The sequence below is a fragment of the Lemur catta genome, chromosome 21, assembly GCF_020740605.2.
Source record: "Lemur catta isolate mLemCat1 chromosome 21, mLemCat1.pri, whole genome shotgun sequence".
Taxonomy (NCBI): domain Eukaryota; kingdom Metazoa; phylum Chordata; class Mammalia; order Primates; family Lemuridae; genus Lemur; species Lemur catta.
In genome coordinates this window covers 20,459,440-20,477,500 of record NC_059148.1, presented here as the reverse complement: position 1 = coordinate 20,477,500, position 18,061 = coordinate 20,459,440, and the positions used below count along the sequence as shown (strand labels likewise).

The 18,061-nt window shown below is 47.1% G+C and overlaps 1 protein-coding gene and 3 long non-coding RNA genes across 4 annotated transcripts in view; 1 reads left to right on the top strand and 3 right to left on the bottom strand.

Annotated features, from left to right (window-relative positions):
- LOC123625952 overlaps window positions 1-4,190 on the bottom strand; it is a 4,648-nt gene extending 458 nt beyond the window's left edge. The window contains exons 1-2 of the long non-coding RNA XR_006730692.1: window positions 3,950-4,190; window positions 614-679 (exon numbers count right to left, since the gene is read on the bottom strand). This is a non-coding gene — a long non-coding RNA (uncharacterized LOC123625952). The remainder of the gene's footprint in view (window positions 1-613; window positions 680-3,949) is intronic.
- Window positions 1-18,061, top strand: part of SRRM4 (serine/arginine repetitive matrix 4) — a 143,799-nt gene that overhangs the window by 67,828 nt on the left and 57,910 nt on the right. The window lies entirely within an intron of this gene.
- Window positions 4,207-12,962, bottom strand: LOC123625955. The gene is made up of 3 exons (XR_006730695.1): window positions 12,916-12,962; window positions 5,379-5,526; window positions 4,207-4,230 (listed from the first exon to the last, which is right to left on the bottom strand). It is a non-coding gene; the product is annotated as an uncharacterized LOC123625955 (long non-coding RNA).
- The window catches only part of LOC123625953, a 34,210-nt gene continuing 33,105 nt past the window's right edge, over window positions 16,957-18,061 (bottom strand). Inside the window, exon 5 of the long non-coding RNA XR_006730693.1 lies at window positions 16,957-17,066. This is a non-coding gene — a long non-coding RNA (uncharacterized LOC123625953). The remainder of the gene's footprint in view (window positions 17,067-18,061) is intronic.

Here is an 18,061-nt window from a genome sequence, read left to right as displayed (position 1 = left end):
GAGAGTGAAGATGAGAGACAGAGAGACAGAGACAGAGAAGCAGAGGGAGACTGAGAGATTGAGATTAATGGAAGCCATGAGTCTCATCTCCCCTCTCCCTTCCTAAGCCCATCCAAGACCCTCTAGGCTTCAACATACGACGATATTGGGCTACATGCTTAAAATATCATACGAAGAGCTCATGCTTTCAAAAGAAAACAAGAAGCAAAATAATACCCCTGCATCTGGCTGAGCTTATTATCTTCCAAAAATAATTAACAAGAAAACTTTAATGAAAGCAGGGTGAGACCAACTCCATTGATTTACAACTCAGATAGGAATAACCCACATGGAGGCTCCATTGGCCATTTCATTTTGGCTTCCAAAAGCCCCATTACTAATTCATTTCCAAAGTGATCTCTCTCATTCCCAAGGGGTATATCCTAGTAACTATGTGCTTACAATGCTCTATTTGATTAAAATTTAACAAGCTATGTTATTGGCAAATAAACTATTTATTTCACTGCTGTTGCCAAAGCCAAAAGGAATGTTTCAAACAAAGGAATGAAATTGACACACTAAAGAGATGGTCATTAATAATTCACAGTGGCCAAAAATGCACACATATACTTACTTTTTTTTTAGGTGATGGCATTGGAGTATAAAAAGCCAGAGAAGTCAGCCAAAGTCCTTTGGTTTCCTATTTATTAAGAGGAGAAAAACCAAAAACTTGAACTTGGGTTGTCATGTGGTATAATGGAAAGGCCATTTAAGAAAACCAGCCATTACCCTGTTATTAACTTGCTCTGTGACCTTAGGCTAGCCACCTAACCTCCCTAGTCTTGTTTCCTCCTTTTCAAAATGAGGCTAAGAAAACCGTGTTTATTTAAAGCTTAGGGTTTTGTCAGGATAAAATGGGAGAAAAGATATAAACATGCTTTAGAATGTAGAAAGTGCGTTATAAATGTAAGTATTATATTGATAAATGCTTCTCCCTCTTGCTCCTCAAACCAAACACCAATTTACTCGGCAGAAATTTGTGGAAAAGAAAATAAAAACTTTTCTCTAGTATCTTTCTTTCGGGTGTGTGTTCTTAGGAAAAACCCCAAGCAAAGTTTGGCTTCCGTTGATAATGAAGACATTTATCTGAGCAAATCACCCAGGCAACTCTTAAGTGCCTTCTTCTACTGATAACAATAATAGTTATGCTTTGTTTAGCATTTAACTAACATATATTAATACCAGGAATCATGCCAACCACTTTAAATATATTATGTATTACCTCAAGCTGGTAAGATGGATGTGAGATAAGACATTCACGTTTTCTAGAGAAGAAAATTAAATCTTGCAGAAGCAGGTTACTTGTCCAAGACAACTCAACTAATAAGTGGTAGGACCAGCAATCAGGAATCAGCCAAGGATCTGTCTTGTTCTAGAGCCTCCACTGGGACATACCTGTCTCCTCTGGTTCTCGTGTTGGTTGGGAACACAATGTTCTGAGTTGGCCCCTGCCCACCTCCACCAAGGGTGTAGACAGCTCTGAGTGAGTCAGATCCCCTGACTGAAACATGGAAATGTCAGCCAAATTAAAGCCAGAAGGGCAAAAATGCCAGATGCACCTGAGGGTTTTTTCAGCTGAATTTCATAGTACCTGAGACAGTGTATAAGCCAGAGTAGGAGTTCAGAAAAACCCATGGGTAGGTGGGTGGATAGGTGGGTGGATGGATGGATGAATGGACAGATGGATAAGTGGTTGGATGGGTGGATAGATGGATGGAAAAATGGTGGATGGATATATTAATGAAGGGATTTTCCACTTAATAGGTGGTTAAATAAGCTGATTTAGCAGCCATGAAAAAATAGCCTCCAATTCCTTTGGAGTTCTGCTTGACAAAGAATAATCCCTTAATATGCATTACCAAATTTTTGTTATTATTCACCAATATTAGCTACTTGTCACTTTACTGGTTCCAGACTTTGGGTGCTCATTGAAAATACCATTATTAGTCTCAATCCTAATGTGTCGTTGGCCAAGTGCTGCTTTAAGCTTTTTCTCTGGGTAATAATAACAATGGCCATGATTTATTTAGTTTCTTTTATGTGCCAACTGCTATAATAAGCTTTATACTTGATTTATTGTAAATATACAACAAGCTCTGAATGTCAACATCACCCGTCCCATTTCACAGATGAACAAAAAATCTCTGAATATTGGAGAGGTAATCCAATTCTACCCAGGTTAAATAGGGACAGAAACTGGATTCAGCTCGAAGCGAATGTGGCTGCAAATTGGGTGCATTGTACTCTACAGCACTGGGTCTGAAAACGTGGTCCCCGTGTCAGCAGAATCCACATCATCTGGGAACTTGTTAGAGATACAAATTCTTGGTTTCCAGCCCAGACAGACCAAATCAGAAACTGCAAGAGTGGAGCCTGGCAGTCTTTGCTACAACAGGCCTTCCAGGTGTTTCCAATGCACACTCCAGTTTGAGCCCCACTGCTCTAGTCTAGAAATATTCCATTCTCGGTTTGCAGGGATGTATTTATACTAAGTCATCCACACTCCTCCACCTGATGTTGCTCGTGACCTGCAGCATGGACGGGAGTTAAGGAAGGAACAAGTTGCATAGTCTGTTCTTCCTTAATCTACCCTCTCTCTTACCAGAATCCCCGTAAGAGCCCCCTACCTGCCTTCCCACCACTGGCGCTGGTCCCCACACTACATTATTCCCATGCACCCACATACACATTCATGCTATCCATACATATACTAAAGCCAGAGGGGTCTTTCAAAAGAGTGGACCTGAGCATGCCACTCTCCTGCCTAATAACCATCAATGGCTCCCCACGTCTCTCAGGATAAAGTCCAAACACCTGTGCATGGCCTCTAGACCCTGCAGTCAGCTCCTGCCTTCCCTTCCACTCTCATATCACAATCCTGTCACTCCTTGCTGCTCCAGCCCCTGCTACTGCATGTCCACCCAGTACTCTCCACTTCCCTTCATAGTTCTTTTGCATAATTACATACATTTTGGATCTCCCACCAGACTGTAACTTCCAGGAGGGTAGTTTTTCTCAACATCCCACCCCCAGTGCCCAGCACCAGGCCCGACACATAGTAAGTGCTCAATAAACAGTTATGCCAACAGGACCTGGGAGCCCAGTACTTTTGATCATATTTCGTATTGTAGCCACCCTAGTATGTATGCTTTGTTACATTTTCGTGAGTCTATCAGGTCAAAGTTTAGACTCTAGAAGCCAACAGCCCTAGATTTGAATGCCAGCTCCTCCACCCACAAACTCTGCAGCCTGGGACATGTGATTTAGTCTCCCTGAACCTCAGTTTCCTTACCCGCAAAATGGGGGTAATAGAGTAGGTGGAGATTACACAGGATAATGTACATAAAGCTCTTAGCACTGTGCCTGGCATATGACGGCTAATGACTCCATTATATTAAATCCGGCCTTCCCAGCTGTACTGCAAGTTTTCTGAGTGGCTGGTGGCGCACACCTGACCTAGCGGATGTTCAAGGAATGGCAATCCATCAGGGATGTTCAAGTGGGACAGAGCCCAGGACCACGGCCGCATAACCTGGTGTTTAAGTACCAGGCTCCAGATTCAGGTGGGGAAATGCCTGGCTCCACCACCTCTTGGTGACGTGAGTTTGGGCAAGTTTCTGACCTTCCCCATGCCCCGGTTTTCTCATCTGTCATCCATCAGTGGTAACACAAGACCTGTGTCATAGCTGTTGGGAGGACCAAATGCTGGTAGAGCATGCAGAACCGTGTCTGGCTTGAGCCAGCACGTGGCAAGCGCTGAACACCTGTTAGCTATCATCGTCCTCATAACCATCATCATCACTATTGTGACCCAGACCAGAAGCTGGAGGACAAAAAGGGAGCCAATGCCGGCCTTGTGCAGCCTGCTTCTCCCACAGCCAAATCTCCTTCCCCTCTCCCCCTTTCTAACCTGGCTCCTTCAGCAACCACAGAGAAGGGCTGGGCAGCCGCAGCGAGCACGGGGCCTCCTCCGAACTCCACTTGCTTTTCCTTTTGTGCACGTGCAAAATCACCTTGAAGAGCCGCTGTTTCCATGGCTTTGGGAGTTTTCGATATTATCTCCCCAGCAGAGGACCCCGGGGCGCGGTAATCCACGCCGGCCTGGCCTGCCACGAGCTTCAGTCGCTGCAGCTCAGCACCGCCTCTCTCCACGCACCGCGAGGTGCCGGAACAGCTGATGGGTTTCCAAAGCTAAGAGATAAAACGGCACTTGTTCCCCTTAATTGATCCTAAAAGGAAGGCGAGGCTTAGAAACGGAGAGGGGGGGAATGGCAAGGAGAAAGAAATGGGAAGGTCTGGAGTCTGGGAGAAATCCCGGTGCCAGGCCGGAGGGGGGGGCCACGAGTGAGATGATTTGGGGTTTCTCTGGTTCTCATCTTAAACCCTTTCTCCAAAGGTACCGTGCTGCCTGCGTAGCCCTGGGGAGCTGGGAATTTGGGGTCTGCGGCAAACCCAAGGATATAATTCAAGGTGGCTGTTAGAACACTAGGAAAAAAGCCATCAGGCTTAGGGAGATATCCTTGAGGGAAGTTCAAGGTGAGAAAAAAACACAAACAGGAGAACCCCAAATTGTAAAGGCAACATTGAAGGGAGTGGAAGGCAAGCAGTGGAACAAAATGAGCGGTTTGGCGAGTTATCTCCGGTTCCCACCCCTGTCTGGGCGCTGGAACTGCCTGGGGACAGCTTCCTACAGGTGGGGGCCGCCCCTCCTCCCCCGTGACCGTGACCGTGACCGATTAGAGCAGAGTCCCCACGGGTGGGACCGAGGAATCCACATTTACAGGAAGCGTCTTCGGTGATTCCGAAGCAGCTCGATCAGCACGGGGTGTGGACACACCTCGGGAAGCCTCGGATTTAGATGATTAAAATATAATCCCAGCTGCGGGAGGCCGAGGCGTCAGCCCCATGGCACTCCCGAAACGTGACTGGGGCTGAGCCAACATCTTACGACCTGGGAACAAAGAGCCCTGTGTAGGAAAGGAGGAGGTGGGAGGCTGGGTGCCTTCCCCCTACAAGGGACAAGAGGACGTGGGTGCTGACCCGTGTGGGCCATCCCTGGAGCACCCCTCCCCAGTGAGATGTAAATCCACCCTCTTGCTTCCTGGCTGCAAGTATGAGAGAAGGATCTCAGTCTTATGGGCAGCCTCATAGAGGCCGGTTGATTTCTTAAATGGTGCCTGGAATCAGAGAACCACCACCAGGTTTCCCACTGTCCCCAAGGTCATGGCTCACCCCAAGGCTGTGTCCAGGCGTGGCTGGCTCTGTGCATTCCCAACACTTTTGAGGACAAAAGGAGAAACAAGCCCCTAAACCAGGGAATCACAAAATTAAATACATACCAGGATCGTGTAGGTATCACAGATGGACGGAGTGAGGCAGGTGGGGACTCAGGTGAGTGAGGGTGACCGCTCCCATCCGGATCCAGCTGACATCTGCCTCCGGAGAGGAACGCAGGTCCCTCGTCTCCAATCTTGATCCTTCTTAAAACTAAAACGTGTACAGGAAACGCCTGATTTTGAAATGTTGGCAATGAATTTGAATTCTTGAAAAGTACTCTACAGCATAAGCATAATGTGTGTGTGGACGCCGTCCTTCCAAGAGTTTCCTCAATAGAAGAGGGAAAAAAAAAAAAAAAGCCCTGGTTGGTTTCTACCTTGGAACCCTGAAGAGGCTTTCTAAGCACATGTTCACTCAACACACACTTACTGTATATGCAGGGCCAAGCACTGCGCTAAGTGTGAGAGACTCAGTTGTGAACAAGACAGACCACAGCCCTCCAGCGTCAGAGATTCCTCAGATTTTAGAGTTGAGGAGTCTTAGGGTCCACCTCTGTCTGCAGTTTGCAAACTATATTCTGTGGAGCTAACTCTGCCCTTGCTCTGAGGAGCGAGGAGAAGGTTGAGTGCCCAGATCTCCAAATTACCACCCCCTGCTTCAAACAGAAGAGCTCTATATTTAGCTGTTTGATAGGAGGTTTGAGGCAGTGACCAAGTCTACAAATGGGAAAACTAAGGACCAAGAAGGTGACGTGGCATGTCCTAGGTCACCCTCCAGTTGTTGTTGGTCACTAAACCAGCGTAAGAAACCACTTTGTCTGGCTTCATGAGACATAGAACAGATGGAGAAATTGCTGCTTTCATTCTATTCAGCCTGTCCCATCTTATGGCACAAAACCCATCCTCCCACTATCCCCCCTGGAGTTGACTGTGCCGTGTCTCCCGACGCTATGGAGTGAGATCTAGGTGACAAATGAATTGGTGGTGAGGGTCTTGGGGTGTGATTTCAGTGTTGCCAGAGTCTCCCTCTCTCTACTCCATCTGTCCCTCAGAAGCTCAGAGATTAAACAGAGGGGAGCGGTACCAGAATGGGCTGTGAGCTGATGAAGCAGAAAGCTTGGGTGTCACCTCTCCCGGGGTGGCATGGAACGATGGCACAGGGAGGCAGGAAAGAGCAGTGGTTGGGAGCACAGGTTTTTGCGTCAGACATAGGTCTGGTTGGGAATCCTGGCTCTGGCCTTTCCTAGCTGTGTAATCCTGGGCAAGTTGCTTACCCTCTCTGAGCCTCAATAACGCTGTCATGAGAATTAAATCTATCAATGCTTATAAAGACTCAGCACACACTAAACTGCCACCATTGTGATTTCCATTAAATTCCCAATATTTGTTTGTGGTAGTTTTTAGGGGGGATTTACATAAAACGAAATGAACAAATCAAAGTGTGCAATTCAATGTGTGCTCACAAATTGCACAAGGCCCTGGTAGCCATACTCCGTAAAACATTTCCATCACCTCTGAAAATTCCCTCGGGTCTCTCCTTAATCAGCCCCTAATCTCCAGAGATAATGACGGGCCCGAGGATTTCCCATGATAGGTTAGATTTGCCTGTTCCAGAACTTCATAAAAACAGAATCCCATCTTTTATGTCTGGCTTCTTGTGCACGGCGTGGCAGCTGTGAGATCCATCCAGGCTGTTGCACCATTGTTCCTTGTCAGCGAAGGCCTTGGCACGCATCCCCTCCAACAGACTTAGAGCTTGGTGAGGGTGGGCCCCATGGGTTTGGGGCTTTGCCTTCCTGGCACCTTGCCAGTACCTGGCATATCGTAGATGCTCATGAATTATTCGATGAGTGGATGGCTGAGTCTTAGGTGAGAAGAGAATAAGGGTGGCTGAGGCAGGCTCTCAAGTGAGAGCAGCGAGGAGCTAGACATCCTCCTGTACAGACTTCTCAATTTGGGCTGGAAAGAGCCGTGGAGTCTGAAAGCTCAGTGTTTCGAGTGAAACTTGGCAGCACTGGATCCCTGCCTCTGCCACTTACCAATATGAAGTCATCAACTTCTCCAAGCCTCAGTTTCTTCACCTGCGTAATGGGTACTAATAATACTACCTTCCTCGAAGGGTGGTTGTGAGGACAAAAGGAGATAGTGCCTTTGCAGACACAGTATTTGTTATTACTATTCTGTTTGGCCATCCTTTAAAAAAAAGTGGGGCGCCTTTTCTCCTACTTATTTAATCCAAACGCAAGCAGCCATAAGCCGGGGGAGTAGCAGCTGTCACAGCACCTGAGAGGTGGCTGACCTAAAAATAGACCCTTCTCTCACCTTCCTTCCCTACCTGCTCCCCAGGCAGCCATTTGCCCGGACATGATGAGTCCCGATCTGATCTCTCGTTTGAAGGAAGGATGAGCAGCGGGGCAGGGAGGGAAGATATATTTTTCCCCCCAGGCTGTTAGGGAAGGGAGGGTGAAGCCGCTCTCTCCGAGTTGATTGATGCTGCGCTTGGGGATCTGAATTCTCTGATGTAATTACACTGTGTGCTCTGTGCGATAAGGAGATTAATCAGTCCATTACGCAGGGGCTGTTTCACCCACAGACGGAGGTAATTGAACAGAGACGTCGGACAGCACCAGGTCCCAGCCAGACGGCCAGTCTGCTCCGGTTACAGGCAGGTGGCCGGCCTCTGGGCAGATAGGCTGTCTTCTCCAAATAAAAACAACTATTGTTACAACCACTAACTAGCTTGTTTTGCTTGTTTTGAGCGCCCTTTAAGTTCAAGGCACTTTACATACATTCACCCTCACGGTTGCCCTGTGAATTGGCCACGATTCCTACTCCCATTGTACAGAAGGAATCATTGGGGCTCAGCTCTTTTGTGATGTTTGCCCCAAGGTCACAGAGCCTTTCAGAGCTCAGATGTGAATCTAGCTCAGGTGGATTCAAAAGCGCTCACAATCGTCACTGCCTCCGAAAGAGAACAAACAGAGGAGATGGGGCCAACAGCTGACAGCCAAGTTGTCCGTTTTCTGGTGATCCGAGGGAACAGGCAAGACGAGAGGCATGCGTGTCGTTCTCAGCTGGACACGTGAAAAAGGAGAGACTATGACACTCCAGGGAAAGAACTGAGCCCAGGAGCTAGTTTGCAAAATGAATTGCCTGTCTCGGAAAAACAGGGAAGTGTAGTGATGTATATGAAGGAGGTGGTTGAAAATAGTGAGTTTGACCCTGGCCTGCAACCTTGGACAAGTTATATAACCTCTCAGAGCCTTCGTTTTCTCATGTGAAACCTGCATTCGTAATACCTACATGATAGGGTTGCCATTGGCTTAGAGAAGGTAATATACATGAAACGTTTTACAAAGAGCCTGGCACAGAGTTTGGGTTCATTATTACCAATGCCGCTGCCAAGGGTTGGTGGTGATGATGGTGAGGGCGTGGCAGTTTTAGGCATTGTGAAAACCTCCTGCTTGGGTTAAAAACTGCTGCTGATCTTCCTTTGACTGCTTGCCAACGGACTTAGGAGACGGGAAAAGGGAGGGAAAAAAATCACATTTACTGGGCATTTCTGATGTTCCCAACTCTATCGAGGCTCCTTTGCACACACTGTCTCATTTAATGCTTACCATAAATAGCTCTAAATAATAGATGCTATTTTCACCCCCAATGTAGGGATAGAATAACTAAGACTCTGAGAGGTTAAATGGATCAGAAACACCATCTTCATGAGCCAACAAGGGTCATGATGTTTAGTGTACAAGAGGACTGCCCGATTCAGTAAACATTTATTAAGTGCCTATAACCCATGTGTTAAGGCTGCAGATGCAAAGATGGATAGGGTGCACCCAATGGGCTTCCAGTCAGGTAGGCTAGAAAATCCTCTATACAACTTATTTAAAATGTTCTCAAGCAGTAGTTATCATCCCTGGCTCTATATTAGAATATATCGCTGGGAGGTGCTTTTTAAAAGTACCAATAGCTGAGCCCTTGCCTTTGAGAGTCTGTTTCATTGATCGGAGATAGGCCTAGACAATGAAAATTTTTTTTAAAAAACCTGGTGATTTTTATATGAAGACACTGGTCTAGAGCCTTAGCAGTTAATTTAAATAATTCTGCAAACAAGCCAAATAATTCACCCCATCAAATACATGGAGCACACCAACCACAAGGCAAGTTGTGATTCTTGCCCTCGTGGTACATTAGACACAAGGGGAGTGAAAATAATGAACTCCTATATGAAATGGAAGAGAACATTTTCTCTAAGGCCAAGAAATGTGGGAGAAGCTCAGAGAAGGTGGGATTGAGGACTTCAGGGAAGGGGCCATTTGAATGAGCTCTGACAGGTAAGCAGTGATAGAGGCCAGCGCCCCTTCTGTAGGGGTGGATGGGTCACACGAAGTTTAACAAGACCAGTGGTCACCAACCCTTAGCTCCAATTGAAATAAATGTCAAGTGGGTCAAAACCCTGAAAGAGGTTAGTCATTTTGGATCTTTCTTCTTCATTCACAAAAAAATCTAACAGATATTTATTGAGCACTTACAATGTGCCAGGCATTGTTTCTTCTGATTAAGAAAAAATAAGCAGGGTAAAAAAAGTGATCAAAATTTTCTGATGTTAATAACTACTTAATGCGTTATCATGGGATGTGAACCACCTGAGGATGATGGTGATGGTGATGATGATGATGGTGGTGATGATGATGATGGTGATGGTGGTGATGATGATGGTGATGGTGGTGATGATGATGGCGGTGATGATGATGATGGTGATGGTGGTGATGATGATGGTGATGGTGGTGATGATGATGGTGATGGTGGTGATGATGATGGTGATGGTGGTGATGATGATGGCGGTGATGATGATGATGGTGATGGTGGTGATGATGATGGTGATGGTGGTGATGATGATGGCGGTGATGATGATGATGGTGATGGTGGTGTAATGGTGAGAATGATAGTGATGATGATGATGGTGATGGTGGTGGTGGTGATGATGATGGCGGTGATGATGATGGTGATGATGATGATGGTGATGGTGGTGATGATGATGGTGATGGTGGTGATGATGATGGCGGTGATGATGATGATGGTGATGGTGGTGATGATGATGGTGATGGTGGTGATGATGATGGCGGTGATGATGATGATGGTGATGGTGGTGATGATGATGGTGATGGTGGTGATGATGATGGCGGTGATGATGATGGTGATGGTGGTGATGATGATGGCGGTGATGATGATGATGGCGGTGGTGATGATGATGGTGATGGTGGTGATGATGATGGTGATGGTGGTGATGATGATGGTGATGGTGGTGATGATGATGGTGATGGTGGTGATGATGATGGCGGTGATGATGGTGATGGTGGTGATGATGATGGCGGTGATGATGATGATGGTGATGGTGGTGTAATGGTGAGAATGATAGTGATGATGATGATGGTGATGGTGATGATGACAATGACAGCTGCCATTTATTGAGGATTTACTATGTACCAGTCTCTACACTTGGCATTTTGCACATATCATCTCATTTAATCCCCACAATAGCCCTTTGAAGTGGGCAGTATTATTATCCCCATTTTACAGGTGAAAAAACTGGCTTTGAAAGGTTTGGTAATTTTGCCTAAGGTTATAAGCTAACAGGTGGTGTGAATCAGAATTCCAGGAGAGGCACCCTAGTATGACTGAGAGAACTCTGCATTCGGAGGCAGAATGCCTGTGCCGCTCACGTGCTTGGTCACTTCTCTCCATGCCTCAGTCTCCTCATCTGTGAATTAAATCTTTGACGTTCTCAGATCTTAAAATTATATCAAAGATGTAAAGTAAAAAAAAAAACCATAATAAAAATGGTTGAGGGGAAAGAAGTAGGGGCTGGTTACACCAGATGGCAGATTTCTCTGGGGAAGTTGTCGAGGTCTGGTATTCAGCCACCCCAAGGAAGTCGGGGGGTACAGCTGGCGCTCTGCTGATTCAGAGGAACGGCTAGCTGGGAGATGGGAGCCAAACATGCTGAGAATCTGCGTAATCAGAGAAAATGTCTCCGTGATTTGCCATTATAATTCTCGATAACAAACTCTGAGGTTTCAACATCAATACTAATAACTTGTAGGAGGTGAGGGTGAGGAATGAATTAAAAATTTTTTAAAAACTGCTTTTTGGTAAAGCACTGGGAAATGTTCTGGGCTCCTAAATTTAAAAGCGGGTATTTTTAGCACCTATAATCAAACCGAGTTGCGTAAACACATCTGCTGGAGTACTGGCATCAAAATGTCTTCGCTGTCTTCGTTTTATATCTCTTGAAGCCCTCCTGGGACCAAGCGAGAGTTTCACTGATTTTCTTCCTTTCCTTATGTTTTTCCAAATCAGCTGAGAAAGTAAAGTGGGAGGTTTCTTTTATGGTGGAAACTGCTGGGTCCCTCCCCAAAGAAAGGCAATAAAATTCTCAAACTTTAGTTAATGTAAGAATCACCTGGGAACTTGGTGTAAAATGCAGATTCCTGGGTGTTTCCCTCAGTCCCTGGGGTCCACTCTGGGCCCAGCAATTTGCATTGCACACAAATGCCCCAGGTGACTCCAACATACGTAACCCACGGACCATACTGAAAAATACAGGAGCCGGGAATTAAGCAGACCCAGGATGAGGTTCTGGCTCCATTGCACACCAGCTATTTACCCTGAGCACGTTACTTCACCTTTTTGAACATCAATCATCTCATCTGTAAAAAGAGATATTAATAGTGCCTATCCCATAACTTCACTGTGAGGATTAAATTTGACATAGTGGCTTAGCACCGTGCCAGGCATATAATAAATGACCCACAAATGGCAACTATTATCATTATGGTTCATTATAACTAGCCGGGCAAGTTAGTTTCCTTTCTGACTCCCGGTTTTGTATCTGCAACAAGGGAATAATTATAATAATACCTTAAAATCAGCTTTCACTCAAGGGTTGTATATTAAATGAGAAAATATCAATAAAGTATATAGTATAGAAAATATCTATAAAGTATTAGTATAGTGCCTGGCACATGGTAGATATCGCATCAATATTTATTCAGGGAATGAATGAATTTGATGAGTGGTTCAACACGTGCCTTCTACCAGCTGCAGAACATACAGTGATTTTAGGAGAACTTTCTCTCTCCCCGACACTATAAGGGGAATTTTACCAGACGCCCAGTGGATAGGGTTCTTGGTCCAGGGATTTTCACGTTGTGGAATCATTTTCCCTCTCACTAACTGTAATTCTAACGTTACTCTAAACTTCACCCATGCACAAAAGCACCCGAGCTTATCCACATGAGGCATGACTACACCGTGTCTGGCTTATTTGGTGGCTCTGAAGATCCCCACCCCCCACCCAAAGGTGACACAGGCATCTGAACGGGTGGCAGATGGGATGTAAGTTATTTACATGTCTACTGGGTATCGTCTTTGTGACTCTGGAAAAGCCATGGCACATCTCTGTTCCTCTGTCCGCTCCTCTGTAAAAGGAAGCATTGTGGGAAGCCATTCATCCGTGATGCCCTGGTACTCTGAGTATCCATTTGCTCACCTGTTGTGCACTGAGCCATAAGTCATTGTGGGGCAGAGATCTCACCTTGGTCAGCTTTCTGAAGTTCAGGTGCCCAGTTCAATGCTGGGCAGTTGCAGGTGTACAATGCATGGGGACTGGGTGGCTGAATGATGAACAGTTGAATCAGCGACGTTCACTTCCAAGAGCTCTGGTCACTGCTGCACACATCCTTAAAGGGCCAGACGAATACGAAGACAACAAGCCTAATCACACTTAATCAGACTCGAAAAGGCAAGAAAGCATCCCAAGAGAGATGGTGTTGCCGATGCATCATCTTGCAAGAAGAGGCTGCCTGTCACCCAGATTATCACAAGCATCATTGGCAATTCTACCCACACTCACTCAACAAAGTCTAGAAGCATGTGCTCTGGGCTGGACAGTGCTAGGTTCTGTGAACAAAATGAATCAACAGACGTAAGTCCCTACCTTCACTGAGCTCACAGACAATTATGATTCCAGGTAATACTTGCCATGACAGGAGAAAACACAGATACTTTATAAATGCAGAAGAGGGGGTGCAAACCCGGCCAGGTGAGGTGGGATGCAAGAGGATGATGCAAGGGTTAGTGAGGTAGGGAAGGGAGGGAAGGGTGTTCCAGGTAGAGGGAACTGCATATGCAAAGACAGGAACTAATGGGAGCAAGAAACGCCACCTGCGCAGTGGGGGGGACCCTATGGTCTCTTCTAATTTCAAGAATGTTCTTTCTTAAGGACCAACAGAGGCAAGAAAAGCTTTATCTTTCTCTGCTGCACCACTTTTAATAAAAGGATTTGTTCTGCAAAATTCGGATTCATTCAAAAGCCTGCGCTTAGGGACCTAGAAGGCCACATGGCGCCTTAAGGCTGCAGGCTCCCCACCCCTGGCTGGGGCAGCTCCATTAGGTTGGCATGGCTGGAACAAAGGACGCAGAAGTGCAGAAGGGAGAAGCAGGAAGTGGAGAGACGATGTGCTGAGACCACATTGCCTCTGGCCTCCTGAGCCACCGTCAGGAGTCGGGACCGCTCTAATCTCACGAGGAACCCAAAAGGTTTTAATCAAGGAAGTGACTCGATGGAGTGTGCTTTATAGAGATGGTGCTAGCTGCAGTGGACGAGAAAGATTGGAAGGGGAGAGATGGGAGACAGGGAGACCAACTAGAAGGCTATAATCCAAGATCTGAATAGCAGGGATACTTGTCAGAGTCATTTCTTTGAGGCATTTGGTCGCTGATTGCCGGCGATCTTCCCCGGCCTCGTGTGTTTGTGATGACTCGGAACTGTGCGGAGAAAAGCCATTTAATCATGCTCACCCGCTGCAGTGCACGCTTAGCCCTGCCCAACGGTCGCAGTTTTTGTTGGGAGAATTGTGAGTTGTACTGCAAAGGAAAGGAGACCTTGGGGGTCAGCTGCCTCTCAATAAACCCCCAAAGCAGCCCATGTTGTCACATCCTTAAAAGGCTCTGGCTATTATGCCCGATCATTTCCACCCATGAAGCTGTCGGGATCGCCTAGTCAATTACTAGTCAAGTGGGGTAATGTGCATTTCATTAGGAGCCTCTCATTTCAGATATACAAGGCCGTATTTGAAATGAAATGTTCTGGAGTTATTTTTTTTTTTCCCAGCCAGTGATTAGGTGCTGTAATTAAGAAGGCATTGTGCCTGATTTCCAATCTTTTTTCTTTATTTAAATGTAATTGATTTTCTCCTTGATTCAATCAACCTGAATTCAGCTACCTGGCTCCCCTCTCCACTTGGAGAACTCACTGTTAAGGACGGAGGGCCATGCCTAGGGCATGCGGGGTGTCGGCCCATCCTAAGCCCCAACCTTCGTTAGCTGGCAGGAGACGTGTCAGGATATCTGGGAGCCGGGGGCTTCTCTTTAGGGCTAGAGGGAGAGGAACGAGGAAGGGCTGGTTCTTCTGTATGCCCTTGTATGAATTATTTAACCACTGTGTGCCTCAGTTTCCTCATCTTTAAAATAGGAAAAATCTCCTCATAGCATTGTGGTGAGGATTAAATGCATATATGCATATACTTACTTATATGCATGTATATGACACTTAGAATGAGGACTAGAATATAAGTCTGAAAAGTATTACCTGCTATTACTTTCATACCATTGTCAATCCAGTAACCCATCCAATCCTCACTGCATCTGTGTGGAATTAGGTTCTTCCCACTTAAGGTGATGAAACGGAAGGCCACAGTTCGTGCGTGGCTGAGCCGGGATTCAGGTTCTGATCTTAACTCCAAAGCTCACGCTCATGTGCGTGGTCTCTCCTAACCTACGGCTCCTTCTTCCTGTGTTGCACACGAGAAAACAAAAGCCTCAGAAATGAAGTTCCTTAGTCAAGGTCACTCAGCTAGTGGTGGCAGAACCGGGACCTGAGCCAAAGTCACTCTGAGTGCAATGACCGTTGCACTGTTCCTCAGCTGTCGCTCAGAGAGGGCAGGCAACTACTTCAAAGCCACACAGCAATGAAGAGCTATGCAAGACCCTACATCTGCTCGCTTGTCCTGTGAGTCTCAATCTTTTTTTTTTCCCGAGAGTCCAGATGTGTAACGGATGACATTCGTATGCACAGCATAGACCCAGATCACATGGTGTTGACATTCTCAGCACACGAGCTTAATTTCACACCTCTATTTCCTGTCCAAGAAGGCATACAGAATGCAGCCGAGGGTGAGGAGCTATATCGTAGAAGGAATCTCGAATCCATTCACGTACTCATTTAACAAATACTAATTGAGCCCTTACTATATCCCAGGCACTATTCAAAGGTCTGGGGAAAACGGTTTTGAACAAAATAGACCAAAATCCCCTGCCCTCATGAAACTTAGATACCAGTGGGAACAGAGGGACTTATGCAATAAACAACATAAATATGTAAATGACTATGTGTATTTCTCCAGCGGGAGAAATAAAGCTGGAGGAGAAAAGTGCAAAATGGGAAGGGTTTGCAATTTTAAATACAGTTTATATAGGGTTGTCAGGGAAGAAATGTCACTGAGAAGGTGACACTGGAGCAAAGACTTAAAGAAAATAAGAGAAAAGGTTCCTTATGGGTAGCTGAAGCTGAAGAAAGTGTGTTTCAGGCAGCGGGAACAGCATGTGCAAAGGTCCTGAGGCAGGAGTATGCTTGGCATGTCAGAGGAATAGTGAGGAGGCCAGTGGGGCCAGAGTGGACAGAACAAAGAAAAAGGAGTAGGAAGTGAGATCAGAGTGGTAACAAGAGCCAGACTGTGTGGGCCTTGTCATTAGTCTGGCTTTAAGGAAGCTATTGGAGGGCTTTGAAGACAGGAACCCCATGATGGAGCTTAATTTTAGTGGGATCCCTCCAGATGACTCCTGGGGAACAGGCTAAAGGAGGGCAAGAGTGGAAGCAGGAAGAGCGATTCAGAGGCTCTTGCAATAATGCCGGTGAGAGACGACGGGGGCTTGGACCCAAGTGGGAGTCACCTAGCGGGAGAGAAGTGATCAGATCCTGGATCTATGTGGAAGGCAGCATCCAGATTTGCTGATAGGTCAGACCTGGGGTTTGAGAGGGAGAGAGAAGTCAAGGACAACTCCAAGGTTACCACCAGAATAGCTGAAAGGAGCTGCCATTAACTGCGATGATGAAGATTCATGTATTTATGCGTTTATTTTAATTGCAAACCATTCCCAAATTTTAGTCTTTAATAATCATTAGTAACAAACCCATGACAGAGCTTGCAATTGATGGTGACAGATCAGCGTGTCATGCGGTGGCTGACAACCACTGAGTCGTTCTGCAGGGAGAGATTGTGCCCAGAGTTTGTAGCATCCCTGGCTCCGGCTTGTGGGTTTCGGGATCAGACTCACAATTCCGCAGGAGTTTGTTGAGAGTGGGCTGAACTCCCAGCAGGGGTCTCGAAAGGGCTCTCAGCTCCTTTGGACACGAGCCCAGACCCTCCACCAAGAGTCCAGCCTCTGTTCCCTTCTCCCCCTCCTCCTCCTCCCCCCTACCCCCTCTTCCTCCCCCCTACCCCCTCCTCCTCCTCTGTTAGGTGTGAAGCCAGACAGTAGAGTCCCCCACCCCCCACCACCACACTGGCCTCGTGGCTTCTTTCTCAGTCCATCCCATCTTCCTACAGCTGATGTGATTTGGGAAAATGTGGACCTGTAGGAGCTTTGCTGAAAACATTTGATTGATCTTCTCAAACGGGCCGCTCTCTGGCAAGAAGGAGAATGTGTTTGTGATTCTCACCCCCCCCCCCCCGCCCCTTTTAAATCGCAACCAAAGGCAAAATCCTATTTTCTCCCGGAGACTGTGGCAGCACAGGAGGATGCGTCTGCAATGTTGAGCCGAGCCAGCCTGGTTGGTGATTCAGCCCCAGGGGCTGTGGTGGGATGAAGGTTTCGCTCGCTGCCAGCCCTGCACCCAGCTGCCAGCCCTGCACCCAGCAGCCTCGCTTGAACCCCTCACCCCGGAGCCAGCCCCACCCTGGGCCTCGGGCCAGAGGAAGCGGCTGTAGCGGAGTGGGCAGAGCTGGAGTTGCCAGAAGGGCTCTCCCCGGAGTGGCCTGAAGCACAAGATGTCGGGGCACCAGGGGTTCTGCTTACTGCTCCGCTACCCACTGGCTGCGTGATCCGGGGCAGGGCAGGTCCCTTCTCTGAGCATCACAGGAAGAAGGGTTTGGGCTCCAGGACCTTAGCACGCTGCCGATCTGTATACCCCAAAAGTGGTAAGTGGAGCAGAAGCTCAAGAAAGATCTGAGGAAGGAAGGAAGGAAGGAAGGAAAGAAGGAAGGAAGGAAGGAAGGAAGGAAGGAAGGAAGGAAGGAAGGAAGGAAGGAAGGAAGGAAGGGGGAGGAAGGAGAGGAAGGAAGGAAGGAAGGAAGGAAGGAAGGAAGGAAGGAAGGAAGGAAGGAAGGGAGGAAGGGAGGGAGGGAGGCAAGGAAGGGAGGAAGGGAGGGAGGAAGGGAGGGAAGGAAGGAAGGAAGGAAGGAAGGAAGGGAGGGAGGGAGGGAGGGAGGGAAGGAAGGAAGGAGAGGAAGGAGAAGAATGACAAGGGGAATGAAGTCTGGTGTTTCCCGGAATTCAGGACACCCTCGTGAAAGATCCAAGGAAGTTGGGCAGTTGGCCTTTTTCTGGGGCACAGCCATGTACTACAGCCCCCAGATCCTACTTAGTGCATAGGTAGGTACAAGCCACAAGCCACACAGTCA